At 42.4% G+C, this 13,838-nt stretch overlaps 1 protein-coding gene and 1 long non-coding RNA gene across 2 annotated transcripts in view; both read right to left on the minus strand.

The window, feature by feature from the left end:
• FURIN (furin, paired basic amino acid cleaving enzyme) overlaps positions 1-1,912 on the minus strand; it is a 296,800-nt gene extending 294,888 nt beyond the window's left edge. The window contains exon 1 of the mRNA XM_033920626.1: positions 1,751-1,912. The gene's annotated coding sequence lies outside the window, so the exon portion shown is untranslated. The remainder of the gene's footprint in view (positions 1-1,750) is intronic.
• A 3,485-nt stretch (positions 1,913-5,397) lies between these two features.
• Positions 5,398-13,838, minus strand: part of LOC117348619 — a 118,298-nt gene continuing 109,857 nt past the window's right edge. The window contains exon 4 of the long non-coding RNA XR_004537011.1: positions 5,398-6,288. This is a non-coding gene — a long non-coding RNA (uncharacterized LOC117348619). The remainder of the gene's footprint in view (positions 6,289-13,838) is intronic.

Consider the following 13,838-nt stretch of genomic DNA (forward strand, 5'->3'; position numbering starts at 1 on the left):
CTCAAACACACCTAGACTATGATGTTTCATTGCAGTCAATTTGGACATACGAAAAACATAATTCAATTTATTGACCACTTGTGCTTTCAATGGAATTGTATCCTGACACCATGCAGCCGTGAGTACCAAGCGTGCCGCCGTGGCCATTGTCGCAATAATACGGGAGAATTTAGATGGAACTCCTGGCGGGGTCAAATTCTAAAGGGCACATCCCAAATCTTTAACCATGATCACCCCACATATATTTGATAAGACAGAGAACACCATATCCCAAAAGGGACCCACCTTTGGACAAGACCACCAAATACACCCCGCATCCTTTTTAAGGTGCATTTGAAGTGAATATACGGTAAAAACATTTCTCTTTGCCATAGTGGTGTTAAGAGTAGCACGTATAGATAGAGAAAAGATATGCCATGAGATGGGATTTTATTTCACTAATACATTTATTTATTTGAAGAGGTGAGAATTGTTAAAGAGATGAGGTATTTGTAGGTCATGTCAAACGAGGGGGGGGGGCTCATTTATCATTGCATTGCTACTCAAGCTGGAATGAGTACTAAATTGTCCTGCACTTTGCCAGCCTCAGTAATTTATCATCTGATACTAAATTAATGAGATATTGGATAATCACAGCATAGAGAGAAAATTAGCATGGCACAGTGCAGAGGCTACACCTCAATGAATGGGCAGCAAGATGGCTTCCGTTATTTATACCACTGCTGATAACAGCAAAAGGCTTTCTTCTTCCAAACCGTTTGTCATTTCTGTTTGCTGTTGGACCTGTTTTGCTTTTAAACAGTATAGCACCAGTGAATCTCTCCTGATAACTCAGAGAAATGCCCTGGAAATCATTTACCCCAGAGTTGTGACCTTAATGGCTACATTTGCAATGTGTAACTAATTCTGTATAAGTGTATCATGCTTCGTACAATTACAAAGAGGCTGGAAATCTGCTCCATCTGATTGACATAGTTCCTATTTTGTCCTGTGCTCTGCTAGTACATTTTTAGGGCAGCGTGAATTTGCCCAATTATCAGTACTTTAAATTTCCTTGAATGTCTGCCCTCCTAATGCTCTCATTAGCATCTCTGTAAATTGTTCTTAATTACCGTAGTAGTCATTTTCTGCCAGTTCGCTTGGAACCTTTTTGAACTTGCTCCTGTTGTGGAAGATGGAGACGGCTGCTGCTCTCCCCAGCCCGGTTCATGAGAGACTAGCCATTGCTATGAATGGAGGTTGACCATAGGAGCCAACCTTTCAAACAATTGGTGATAAACTCTGCCCATATTACCACTTTCTAGTCCTTACTGCTAAGCAACCCAGCCACTAGTACACCTCACACCAAATCCTAAGTACTAAGACCAGCTGCTTCATGAAGCAGTCATTATGGCATCTAGGAACATCTCTGTAGCTCAGTGGTCTCCAACTCAAACCCTTTGCAGGGCCACATTTTGGATTTGTAGGTACTTGGAGGGCCTCAGAAAAAAATAATTAATGTCTTATTAAAGTAATGGCAATTTTGCATGAGGTAAAACTCCCTATATTTATAAGGAAAGATTTATAAACTATAAGGAGTTTTACCTCATGCAAAATTGTCATTTCTTTAATAACACATTAACTATTTTTTCAGCGGCCCTTCAAGTACCCTATTTTTTCTGCAGCCTTCACAGTTAAAGTTTAACATCTTTCCTTTCTTATAACTGACACATTTCAATCACTATATTAAAAATAAAATCATTTTCCTTACCTTTGTTGGTGACTTTATTTTTCTGTGCTTTTAACTTTCCAGGGCCTTCTTCTTCTTTGACTGTTTTTCTTTCCATCTTCACTTTCTGCCTTGCATCCATCTTTGATCCAAACAGACTAGGGATTTTGAATTACAGTCCACTCGAGAGGGCAAAACTTTCAAAATAGAATAAAACACAGAAGACACCCCCCCCTTTCTCATCAATATTGGGCAAGTTTCTCAAATAATATCATCATGTAACATTTAAAGGCTTTTAAATATTTAAATGTACTCATAAGCTCTTCAGTAAGGCGCTTCAACAGCGGTACAACGTCGCTGGAAAGGTGCGTGAATTTTAATCATAACACATTGCATGGAGCAAGTAATCTTGCTTCTACTGGAGTGGCAAATGTTATGGCTCTACAAAAGCTGTTTAACAGTAGACTGTGAAGAATTGCAAAGGAACTTGAACAAACTAGGGGAATGGGCGACGAGATGACAGATGAAGTTCAACGTTGAGAAATGTAAAGTATTACATGTGGGAAGCAGAAACCCGAGGTATAACTATACGATGGGAGGATGCTATTGAATGAGAATGCCCAAGAAAGGGACTTGAGGGTAATGGTGGACATGACAATGAAGCTGACGGCACAGTGCGCAGCGGCCGCTAAGAGAGCGAATAGAATGCTAGGTATAATCAAGAAGGGTATTACAACCAGGACGAAAGAAGTTATCCTGCCGTTGTTTCGGGCGATGGTGCGTCCGCATCTGGAGTACTACGTCCAATATTGGTCGCCATACCTTAAGAAGGATATGGCGATACTCGAGAGGGTTCAGAGAGCGACACGTTTGATAAAAAGGTACGGAAAACCTTTCATACACTGAGAGACTGGAGAAGCTGGAGCTCTTTTCCCTGGAGAAGAGGAGAATTAAAAAGGATATAATAGAGACTTACAAGATCATGAAGGGCATAGAGAGAGTAGAGAGGGACAGATTCTTCAAACTTTCGAATAATAAAAGAACAAGAGGGCATTCAGAAAAGTTGAAAGGGGACAGATTCAAAACGAATGCTAGGAAGTTCTTTACCCAACGTGTGGTGGACACCTGTAGTCCGCTTCCAGAGGGCATAATAGGGCAGAGTACGGTACTAGGGTTCAAGAAAGGATTGGACAATTTCCTGCTGGAAAAGGGGATAGAAGGGTATAGATAGCGGATTACTGCACAGGTCCTGGACCTGTTGGGCTGCCGCGTGAGCGGACTGCTGGGCACGATGGACCTCAGGTCTGACCCAGTGGAGGATTGCTTATGTTCTGAAAAGGTCAGTTCATGGCTCCATCTTTGGCATTAACTTAACATTTAATTTTTCCATTTTTCTGCTTTCTTCTCAAAATCTACTTTTCCATGTCTTCCCTTCCCTTCCCTTCCTATCTCTCTCTCCTTCCTCCCTATTTCCATGGTCTGACATCTCTCTCCTTCCTTTTTCTCCCTCCCTCCTTCCATCCTTTCCCCTGGTCTGACATCTGTCTCCTGGCATCTCTCCTTACCCCTCCATGGTCAGGTATCTCCTTTCCCTCCCTCCCATGGACTTGGCATCTCTCGTTCCTCTCCTCTCCCTTGTCTTCCTTCTCCCTCCTTCCCTCTCTCCCCAATTGGGTGCAGCAACAACAGCATTCATCTACCCCCTCCCCTTCCCTGTGCAGCAGCAGCAGCAGCAGCAGCATTTCTCTTCCTGTTTAGTTTCTGGCTAGCTCCCTTGCTGCTCGATTTTCCATCAAAGCTGCGGGCGGCGGCTCCTCACATGATCTGCGCCTGTGTCGGAAGACTTCTCTCTGATGTTAGAGAGGCTTCTGATGCAGGTGTGGATCGCGTGAGGAGCTGCCGCTGGCCACGGCTTTGAAGGAAAAATGAGTGCAGGAAGGGAACCGGCCAGAAAATAAACATGCCATCATTGCGACCATGGGCCACAAAACAGTACCCTGGGGGGGGGGGGCACATGTGGCCACGGGCCATGAGTTTGAGACCACTGCTGTAGCTTATCCTGACTGAGGTCATTGAAATCTCTCATTTTTATTGTGTTTCCAGATTTATAAGCCTTACTAATTTTTGTTAGGATTTTACTATCCATCTCTTCAAACTGCCCTGGTGCATAATAGTATAACTAAAACTAATACCTCTCTGTGCACACTTTATAACATACTATAGACCAGTGTTCAGTGTTCTACACACTAGCCCACTAGCCAACTTAAATGTGATACAGTTCTTAAGCTAAGAGGAGGGGTCTCAGATCCCCGTGTGCTGCTAGCCACACTAGAAAGGGAAACTACCTCACTGGCCTCCCTCCCCCTCCTGCCTGGTGATATATAACAATGAATGTTCGGATGAAAAGATAGAAGAACTTAGCTCAGGCAGGGTTTCATTCAAATTTCTGATATTTGTAGACAAATTATGTTCTTTGTTTGTATTTACAACCTGTGCTGCAGTCAATAGAAATAATTTGGACTTATCTCTATCATTCCCTTATTTAAATGCACATACCAAAATGTGGTTTGTTTTATATGTACTAGTTAATTGCTTCATCGCATGCCCCCTAGTCCTAGTGTTTTAGGAAAGTGTGAACAAGCGATTCACATCTACCCTTTCCACTCTACTCATTATTTTATATACCTCTATCACCTTTATACATCTCTATCATATCACCCCTGAGCCGTCTCTTCTCCAAGCTGAAGAAGCTCTAGTCGCTTTAGCCCAGGGATCTCAAAGTCCCTCCTTGAGGGCCGAATCCAGTCAGGTTTTCAGGATTTCCCCAATGAATATGCATGAGATCTATGTGCATGCACTGCTTTCAATGCATATTCATTGGGGAAATCCTGAAAACCCGATTGGATTCTGGGCCTCAAGAAGGGACTTGGATCCCTGCTTTAGACTATCCTCACAGGGAAGTCGTCCCATCCCTTTTATCATTTTTGTTGCCCTTCTTTATACTTTTCTATGAGATACGGCAACCAGAATTGCACACAGTATTCCAGGTGCAGCTGTACCATTGAGTGATACAGGGGCATTACAACAGAGAAACCCGCGCAGAACTTATACACTAAATGGTGAGACCCTGGTTAAGACCACGGCAGAACAGGATCTAGGGGTGATCATTAGTGATGACATGAAGGCTGCCAATCAGGTGGAGAAAGCTTCCTCCAAGGCAAGACAAATGATGGGTTGTATCCGTAGAGGTTTTGTCAGCAGGAGTCCTGAAGTCATCATGCCATTATACAGATCCATGGTGAGGCCTCACTTGGAGTACTGTGTTCAATTCTGGAGACCACACTACCATAAGGACATGCTGAGGGTCGAGTCGGTTCAGCGAATGGCCACCAGGATGGTCTTGGGGCTCAAGGATCTAACATATGAAGAAAGACTAAAAAAATTGTGGCTTTAATCACTTGAGGAATGAAGAGAGAGGGGAGACATGATTGAAACGTTTAAGTACATCACGGGTCGCATCGAGTCAGAAGATGATATCTTCTGTCTCGTGGGACCCTCGACCACCAGAGGGCATCCACTGCAAATCAGGGGAGGGAAGTTTCATAGCGACTCCAGAAAGTACTTCTTCACCGAAAGAGTGGTAGATCAGTGGAACAGACTCCCACTGCAGGTGATTGAGGCCAGCAACGTGACGGATTTTAAGAGAAAATGGGATGCTCTCGTGGGATCTTTGAGGGAGTAAATTCAGAGGGGCAGACTCGATGGGCTATGGCCCTTTCCTGCCACCATTTTCTATGTTTCTCTATTTCTATTTAAACCACAATATATAGCCACAAATATCCAAGTGATGCCATGTAACAGATCATGTACTATTACAGGGGTTCTCAACCCAGTTCTCAGGAAATCAAGTTTTCATCTAGTCAGACAAGTTTTCAGGATAGCCACAATAAATATGTATAGGATAGAACATGCAAATGTTTTTCATGAATATTCATTGTGGATAACCTGAAAGCTTGACTTATTGGATATGTCCTGAGGATTAGATTGATAACCTCTGTACTATCAAAATAGAAATAGAAATGTGACTGTCTCTGGGAAAAATGACTAAAGTCACCAGAACCAAAACAACTTTAAGTCATGTTTTCCCAGAATCACAAATAATATAAAAATCAAACCAACATAAATCAGTATATCCATAATTATACCAAGAGCTCCACAGCCAGCTATATCTCAAAATACAAAATATCAAACACATCACAAACTATATAAGAAAAGTGCCCCCCTCCCCAGTTACATTGATTTTTTTTATGTGTCTGACCCTTCGATCTGATGGTCAAACCATTATAAAAAGCCTAGTATTCTGATGCAAACATTTAATGTGTAGCTGTGGAGTGTAACGACAGCAACCGATAGTTGAAAGTGCATATCTTTTATCTTCTATAAACAGCAGACAGAGGTTGTTGCATGCTTATCTTCATGAAACCATGGCACATAAGTTGCTTAATCATCCCAATGTGTATTGCCGTAATCAACCTCTTCAGAGGAGCGTAAGTGCTTCAACGCAGTGCTTGGGCCATTTCCTAAGAAATAAACAACCCAACAACAAATGTGTAAATACATTAAAAATTCTCTTGATCAAACTGCAAACATGCAAAGTTGCACATGCAAGGTATAGAAAAGCACCAGTTGTACTCATAACAATTGAATAATTAGCTGCTAAGCGACATTACAACCAATTATGGACTAGTGTTAGTTATGACCAATTAGCAGTTACATGTGTAGCTGCCCTTAGCGTGCTACAACTTTTATGTGTACAATCCATAGTGAGCAACTGCAGAGATATGGACCTGGGAGGGGCATGCCTAGCACTTATGCACCTGGGTTATACATATTTAACCGACACCGGTTAGATACAACCATTTACAGCAGCCGTTGAGCTAGTGTAACTTCCATCAGCTAAAGTTAGGTGTGTAACTTAGGATTTTACACTAATATTCTTTAATGGGCAATTCATTTATATAGATTTATAACCACCTTTTCATGAAGACAGACATCCAAAGCACTTTACAATACACCAAATAGTAATTAATCAGGTATTCTTGAGTGGTAACTGGGGCACTGGAGAAATTAAGGGCCGGATTCTTCAACCAGTGCTGGTATCATCTAGTGCCTCCAAAACCAATGCTGGTCATGTGTCAATCATGTACCGATGCTGGTTGCAGAATCGTGTATAGTAGAAGCTGGAAATGTTATAATACCTCTGTATGTCCCCAAAAGACCTGGCAATAGAGGGAGCAGCAAAAGTATAGCTGGGGAAATGAAGGCTCAAGAAGGCGGCCATGAATGGAAATCCCCAGGAGTGGAAGCAAGGAGAATAGAGTGAGTCTCTGGGGAATGTGAATGGGGGTCCGTGCTATAGCCCTGCAAATGTATGTTGGCATTAGACACAATATATCATGTCTTTATAAATAATTTGAGGAGAGGGAATTAAGAAGGCGATGGGAGCGGACACCTGAGAAGGAGGCTCCGTCATTTTGGGTCTGCCGGCATTACAACAGCACTCCTCTTAACTAGTAATGGGTAAGAGGAAAGGAGCCCTTTGCGGCAACCCTCCGGCGGCAATAGTGGCACTACAATGGCTGGTGCAGACAACAATTGAAGGAGCCTTTGCCTGACTGAGTGAATCAGCAGCTTCTACTTCGGGGGTAAGCCTGAATTCATTGGGCGAGCTCAGCTAACAGACTCAGGCGTTGCTAAGCCCGGAGCAAAGGCAACCACCACCGCAACCCAGAAGTGGTGGGAGAATCTGAGGAATCGATGTCCCTGGAGGAGATTTCGAGCCTCAGCAAAGGAGGGTCAGTAGCTCCAATATCATCAGGAGCTGGAGAGACTGGAGAACAGCAACAGCTATCCCACACTGAAGCAGAGGTGAGAGGAGCTTCTGGCGGGATTAAGATCACCTTTGGGGTGCTAGAGAAGCCGGAAAAAATAGACATGGAAGCTTTATGGCAGACCATTTCAGTTATGGACGCAAACCTCAAATTGTCTTTTTCCATTTTAAGCACTGACTATGGAACTATCCACTCCAAAGTGGAGCAACAGGATTTGGCCCTTAAAGATATAAGTGAAAAGATAGAAAAACAGGAGACAAAAAATTTGTGAAATGAAGGCTTCGGATTTGGAATTAGTCAGGAAAGAACATTTATTGCCAGGAAAATGGAAAGCTTCGAAAACCAATTAAGGAAATATAATTTGAGACTCCTTAATTTTCCTAATTGTCCCTTAATTTCACCAATGGAGATGGCATGAAAGTATTTTAAAAAAAATTCTGCTTATTCCAACAGAAAGTTTTCCATCTATGGTTAGAGCAAATTATTTTCAAATAAAGAAACCTGTGGAAGTGTCTACTCCAAATGAGATTCAAGGGGCAAATGAAGTGGATACTAATTTAACAACTTTTCTGGAAAACTCTTTAGAGGTTATAACGGAAAGCAAAATCTTGTTAATGACTCTTGTTTTGGAAAGTGATAGAGAATATGTCTTACGATTGTATTTTCGTCATATAAATGATCAGTTTTTAGGTTCTAATGTTCGATTATTTCCAGACATGTCTTTAAGATCTCAGAGGCGGAGAAAGGAATTTTTGGCATTGAGGCCAAGAATCCTAGCCCTGGGAGCAAATTTTTTGTTGAAATTTCCTGTAAAATGTTTTGTTACCTACCAGAATCAAAAGAGCAAGTAGTGCCCTTAGCTGAAAATGTATAACTATCATAACCGGCTGTAGGATCTGCAGATAAGTGCCGCTTCCAAGTTTGAATAAAATTTTTTCTTTTTCCATTAATATTTTTTTTCCTAAATCTCTCTCAATATGGTGGACTAAATATGCTGATTAAAAAAAAAAAAAAAGGAATGACCTAAATCACTGGGTTAAGTGGAATTAGGGTTATAATTTTTCTGTTAATAAGTTTTATAAATCTGTATGCAAGTATTTGATTTGCTTGTTTGAAATTTGAAAAACTGAATAACTATAAAGTTAAAAAAATAAAAATAATAATTTGAATCTGCCTAGAGCAAAGATCTTCACAATTTTTCAAGTAGGGGGTGATGTGAGAGCCAAGACCATTACCAGACAGATTGGTAGACACCCTGTCAACCTCCGCCATCCTGACTCCAACCCCATCCCCTTCAAGCTGGCTCTCCCCCTTGCTCCAGTTTTTAGTCTCTTGAGCAGCTCTTTCAGCAGCATATGGCTCGCAGTAAGTCTGAACTGCATGGTGCTCTCTCGGTCCTGTGAAAATGGAAGCAGAATGGCCATGATGGTGGTATGCCAAGGACAAGTTGGGAAGATTTTACTGTATATCCTGCTGACATTTATCATATTTCTGTTATTTGCAATGCTTTTAAACGGTTTAATTTATTGATGCTATTACTAGAATTCAATTTGTCATCTCCTAGTTTAGTTATTTTTCAGATTTGTATTATACAAGGGTTGATTCATAAGTCATGGCAACAACCGGTACTTTTTTCTCTCAAAAATGTGCCAACACTGGAAATCTAATATATATGTTTGAAATTGTGTGATATGTACTTTCAAACGTATATATTAGATTTCTACTGTTGGCACATTTTTGAGAGAAAAAAGTACCAGTACTTCTTTCTTTTTACACCCTGTGACATGTACTTTTTAATGTTGCCACCAGTTAAGAGATGAGTGGAGGCGTCTCTGGTAGGAGAGAAGCAAAAACATGAGATTTGAAATCATCGTTTATAATAGCATACAGTGTACAACATAACAAAGTACAAGCACAAAGGACTGGATTCTACAAATGGTGCCAGCATCAGTGGCCACCTAAAAAATGGCCACTAATTGCGTGTCAGTCATGCAACAGCGCTATTTGTAGAATCGTGGCTATTTCAAACATAGGCACCGGAAATGTAGGCCAGGGTTTTCGAGGCCTACATTTCCAGTGCCTATGTTTGAAGTGAATTGTATCTCCAGAGGACACCTAAGGCCGTTTTCAGTATTAGCCACGCCTACTTTGACTTGAGGCATTCTATGGTGCTCCCATAAATGTGATCTAGGCGCCTACATTTTAAAATTGTTTTTAAATTACTTTGCCACTTAAGTTAGGCGTCAATAGGCCACCTACTGACGCCTAACTTAAGGCACCGTTTATAGAATAAGGGCCAAACTGTTTAACTGTTAACATCCTTCCTATTCTTCTGATCTCAGTCCATGTGACCTCAGTCTGCTTCCTAAAGTGAAGAAGCCATTGCTAACAGGACATTTTAACTGCATTTTGGTGAGAAATTAGCAAATCAAATCCAGCTGATGGAATTCACCACCTTCCCCATCAATGCCAACAAACTATGGACAACTTAGGAGACTACTTTGAAGGAGAATGTGGCATAGCGGTTAGAGCTACAGCCTCAGCACCCTAAGGTTGTGGGTTCAAACCCCTTGCTGCTCCTTGTGACCCTGGACAAGTAACCTAATCCTCCACTGCTCCTGGTACCTTAGTTAGACTGTGAGCCCATTGAGACAGTTAGGGCAGTGGTTCCCAACCCTGTCCTGGAGGACCACCAGGCCAATCGGGTTTTCAGGCTAGCCCTAATGAATAAGCATGAGAGAGATTTGCATATAGTGGGAGCGCCAGGCATGCAAATCTGCTCCATGCATATTCATTATGGCTAGCCTGAAAACCCAATTGTCCTGGTGATCCTCCAGGACAGGGTTGGGAACCACTGAGTTAGGGAAAATGCTTGAAGCACCTGTAAGTAAACCCCTTTGAGTGTGGTTGTATAACTACAAAAAGGTGGTTTACAAGTCCCATTCCCTTTCCCTTGAGCAGTTTGTACTTGTACTTTGCTGTACACTGTATGCCATAATAAAACAAAGAAAGCAAATAGAATGTTGGGTATGATAAAGAAAGGAATCACGAGTAGATCGGAGAAAGTTATAATGCCGCTTTATAGAGCAATGGTCAGACCCCACTTGGAATACTGTGTCCAACATTGGTCTCCCAACCTAAAGAAGGATATAAAACTGCTGGAGAGGGTGCAGAGACGAGCAACGAAACTAGTAAAAGGTATGGAGAAACTGGAATACGAGAATCGACGTAAGAGACTGGGATTGTTCTCCCTTGAGAAAAGGAGACCGCGAGGGGATATGATCGAGCCCTTCAAAATACTGAAAGGAATTGACAAAATAGAGCAGAAACAATTATTTACAATGTCCAATTTGACACAGACAAGAGGACACAGAATGAAGCTAAGGGGGGGGGGGACAAGTTCAGGACAAATATCAGGAAATTCTGCTTCACGCAGAGAGTGGTTTACACCTGGAATGCTCTCCCAGAGGAGGTTATTGAGGAATCGACCGTCCTAGGATTCAAAAGCAAACTAGATGCACATCTCCTTACGAGAGGCATAGAGGGATATGGGTGACTAAAATTACGCCAGGTGTACACCTGGCAGGGCCTCCACGTGTGCGGATCACAAGACTTGATGGACCAAAGGTCTGATCCAGAGATGGCAGTTCTTATGTTCTTATTTCAAATGTCATGTTTTTTGCTTCTCCCCTACCAGAGACGCCTGCACTCATTTCTTATCTGGTGGCAACATTAAGTAGTACATGTCAAATGTATTTATTAGATTTCCAGTGTTGGTGTATTTTCAAAGAGAAAAAAACACTTGCCTTGACTTATGATTCAACTCTTGTATGTCCATTAATATGGTCTGATTTTAAGTACTTGTTTTAGATTAGAAGTTTTAATTTGTTTTCATATTATTAAGAATGTATTTTTGTGCACTTAGACTTGTCAGATAATGCGGTATATAAATTTGTAAATAAATAAATAAACTCATCTATTGAATTTATGTTTATACTTTTGGTCATTTTACTATTGTTATATTGTTAACAAAATTGTAAGTGTACCTGCTGCACACTGCTTTAGGTGAATCTCTTCATAAAGATGGTTAAATACATCCCAATAAAAAAATTTGTACACAGCAATCAGGGGGCCATATGTAGGACTGATGAGAGCCACATAAAGAAGAAGAACATTGGCACTTTGAGGGAGTAAACAGACAGATAGACAAGCGTGATCCGGTCGACATTGTATATCTGGATTTTCAGAAAGCGTTCGACAAGGTTCCCCATGAACGACTGCTTCAGAAAATTGCGAGCCATGGAATCGAGGGTGAAATACTCACGTGGATTAAAAACTGGCTGGAGTATAGGAAACAGAGAGTGGAGGTAAATGGACAATACTCGGTCTGGAAGAGCGTCACCAGTGGGGTGCCGCAGGGCTCGGTGCTTGGACCCATGCTCTTTAACATCTTTATAAACGATCTGGACATAGGTACGACGAGTGAAGTGATTAAATTTGCGGACAATACGAAGTTAATCAGAGTAGTGAAGACACAGGGGGATTGCGAAGAAAAGCAACGTGACATAATCAGGCTCGAGGAATGGGCATCGACAAGGCAAATGAGGTTTAATGCATGTTGGTACAAAAATCTCATGCATGAATACAGGATGTCCGGGGCAGTACTTGGAGAGACCTCCCAGGAAAGGGACTTGGGAATTCTGATCGACAAGTCGATGAAGCTATCCATGCAATGTGCGGTGGCAGCAAAAAGGGCAAACAGAATGCTAGGAATGATAAAGAAAAGGGTCACGAACAGATCAGAGAAGGTTATCATGCCGCTATACCGGGCCATGGTGTGCCCTCACCTGGAGTACTGCGTCCAGCACTGGTTGCCGTACATGAAGAAGGACACGGTACTACTCGAAAGGGTCCAGAGAAGAGCAACCAAGATGGTTAAGGTGTTGGAGGAGCTGCTGTACAGCAATAGATTAGAGAAACTGGGCCTCTTCTTCCTCAAACAGAGGAGATTGAGAGGGGACATGATCGAAATATTCAAGGTACTGAAGGGAATAGACTTAGTAGATAAGAACAGGTTGTTCACCATCTCCAAGGTAGGGAGAACGAGAGGGCACTCTCTAAAGTTGAAAGGGGATAGATTCCGAACAAACGTAAGGAAGTTCTTCTTCACCCAGAGAGTGGTAGAAAGCTGGAATGCTCTTCCAGAGTCTGTTATAGGGGAAAACACTCTCCAGGGATTCAAGACAAAGTTAGACAAGTTCCTGCTGAACAAGAACGTGCGCTGGTAGGGCTAGTCTCGATTAGGGTGCTGGTCTTTGACCAGAGGGCTGCTGCGTGAGCGGACTGCTGGGCATGATGGACCACTGGTCTGACCCAGCAGCGGCAATTCTTATGTTCTTAGAAGATTCACCTTCAGCTCTCAACCAGGCTGCTTCCCCACCCCTCCCTCCATCAGCCCCTTTTACTAACCTCCCCTCAACACATGCCACCCTCTCCTCTTTCTCTGAGATCACTGAGGAGGAAACCACACATCTTCTCTCATCCTCCAAACCCACTACCTGCTCCTCCGATTCCCACTCACCAACTTGGTGCTATCTCACCCTCTGTCATCCCTCCTCTCTGTCACATCCTCACCCTATTGTTCTCCACTGCAACTGTCCTGATGCCTTCAAACATGCTGTTGTCACACTCCTCCTCAAGAAACTCTCACTGGACCCCAGGTGTCCCTCAAACTATCGCCTCATCTCTCTTGTCCCCTTCTTATCCAAATTACTTGAACATGCTGTTCACCGCCATTGTTTGACTGCCTCTCATCCCATGTTATTCTGGATCCACTTCAGTTAGGCTTTTGCCTGCTGTATTTCACGGAAACTGGCCTTACTAAAGTTTCCAATGACCTGTTCTTGGCCAGATCCAAAGGCATCTACTCTATACTCATTCTTCTCCATCTGTCTGCCGCCTTTGATACTGTTGTTCATCGCCTACTTGATACACTGTCCTTGTTGGGATTCCAGGGTTCAGCTCTCTTCTGGTTTTCTTCATATCTGTTCCATCGCACTTTCAATGTATTGCTATCGATAGGTATACCTCAAGGCTCTGTCCTGGGACCACTCCTTTTTTCAAACTACACTTGCTCACTTGGAGCGCTGATCTCCTCCCACAGCTTCCAGTATCACCTCTATACTGATGACTCCCAGATCTACCTCTCTGTGCCAAATATATCTACTGAAACTCAGACC

This window comes from Geotrypetes seraphini, chromosome 14 (assembly GCF_902459505.1).
Source record: "Geotrypetes seraphini chromosome 14, aGeoSer1.1, whole genome shotgun sequence".
NCBI lineage: Eukaryota > Metazoa > Chordata > Amphibia > Gymnophiona > Dermophiidae > Geotrypetes > Geotrypetes seraphini.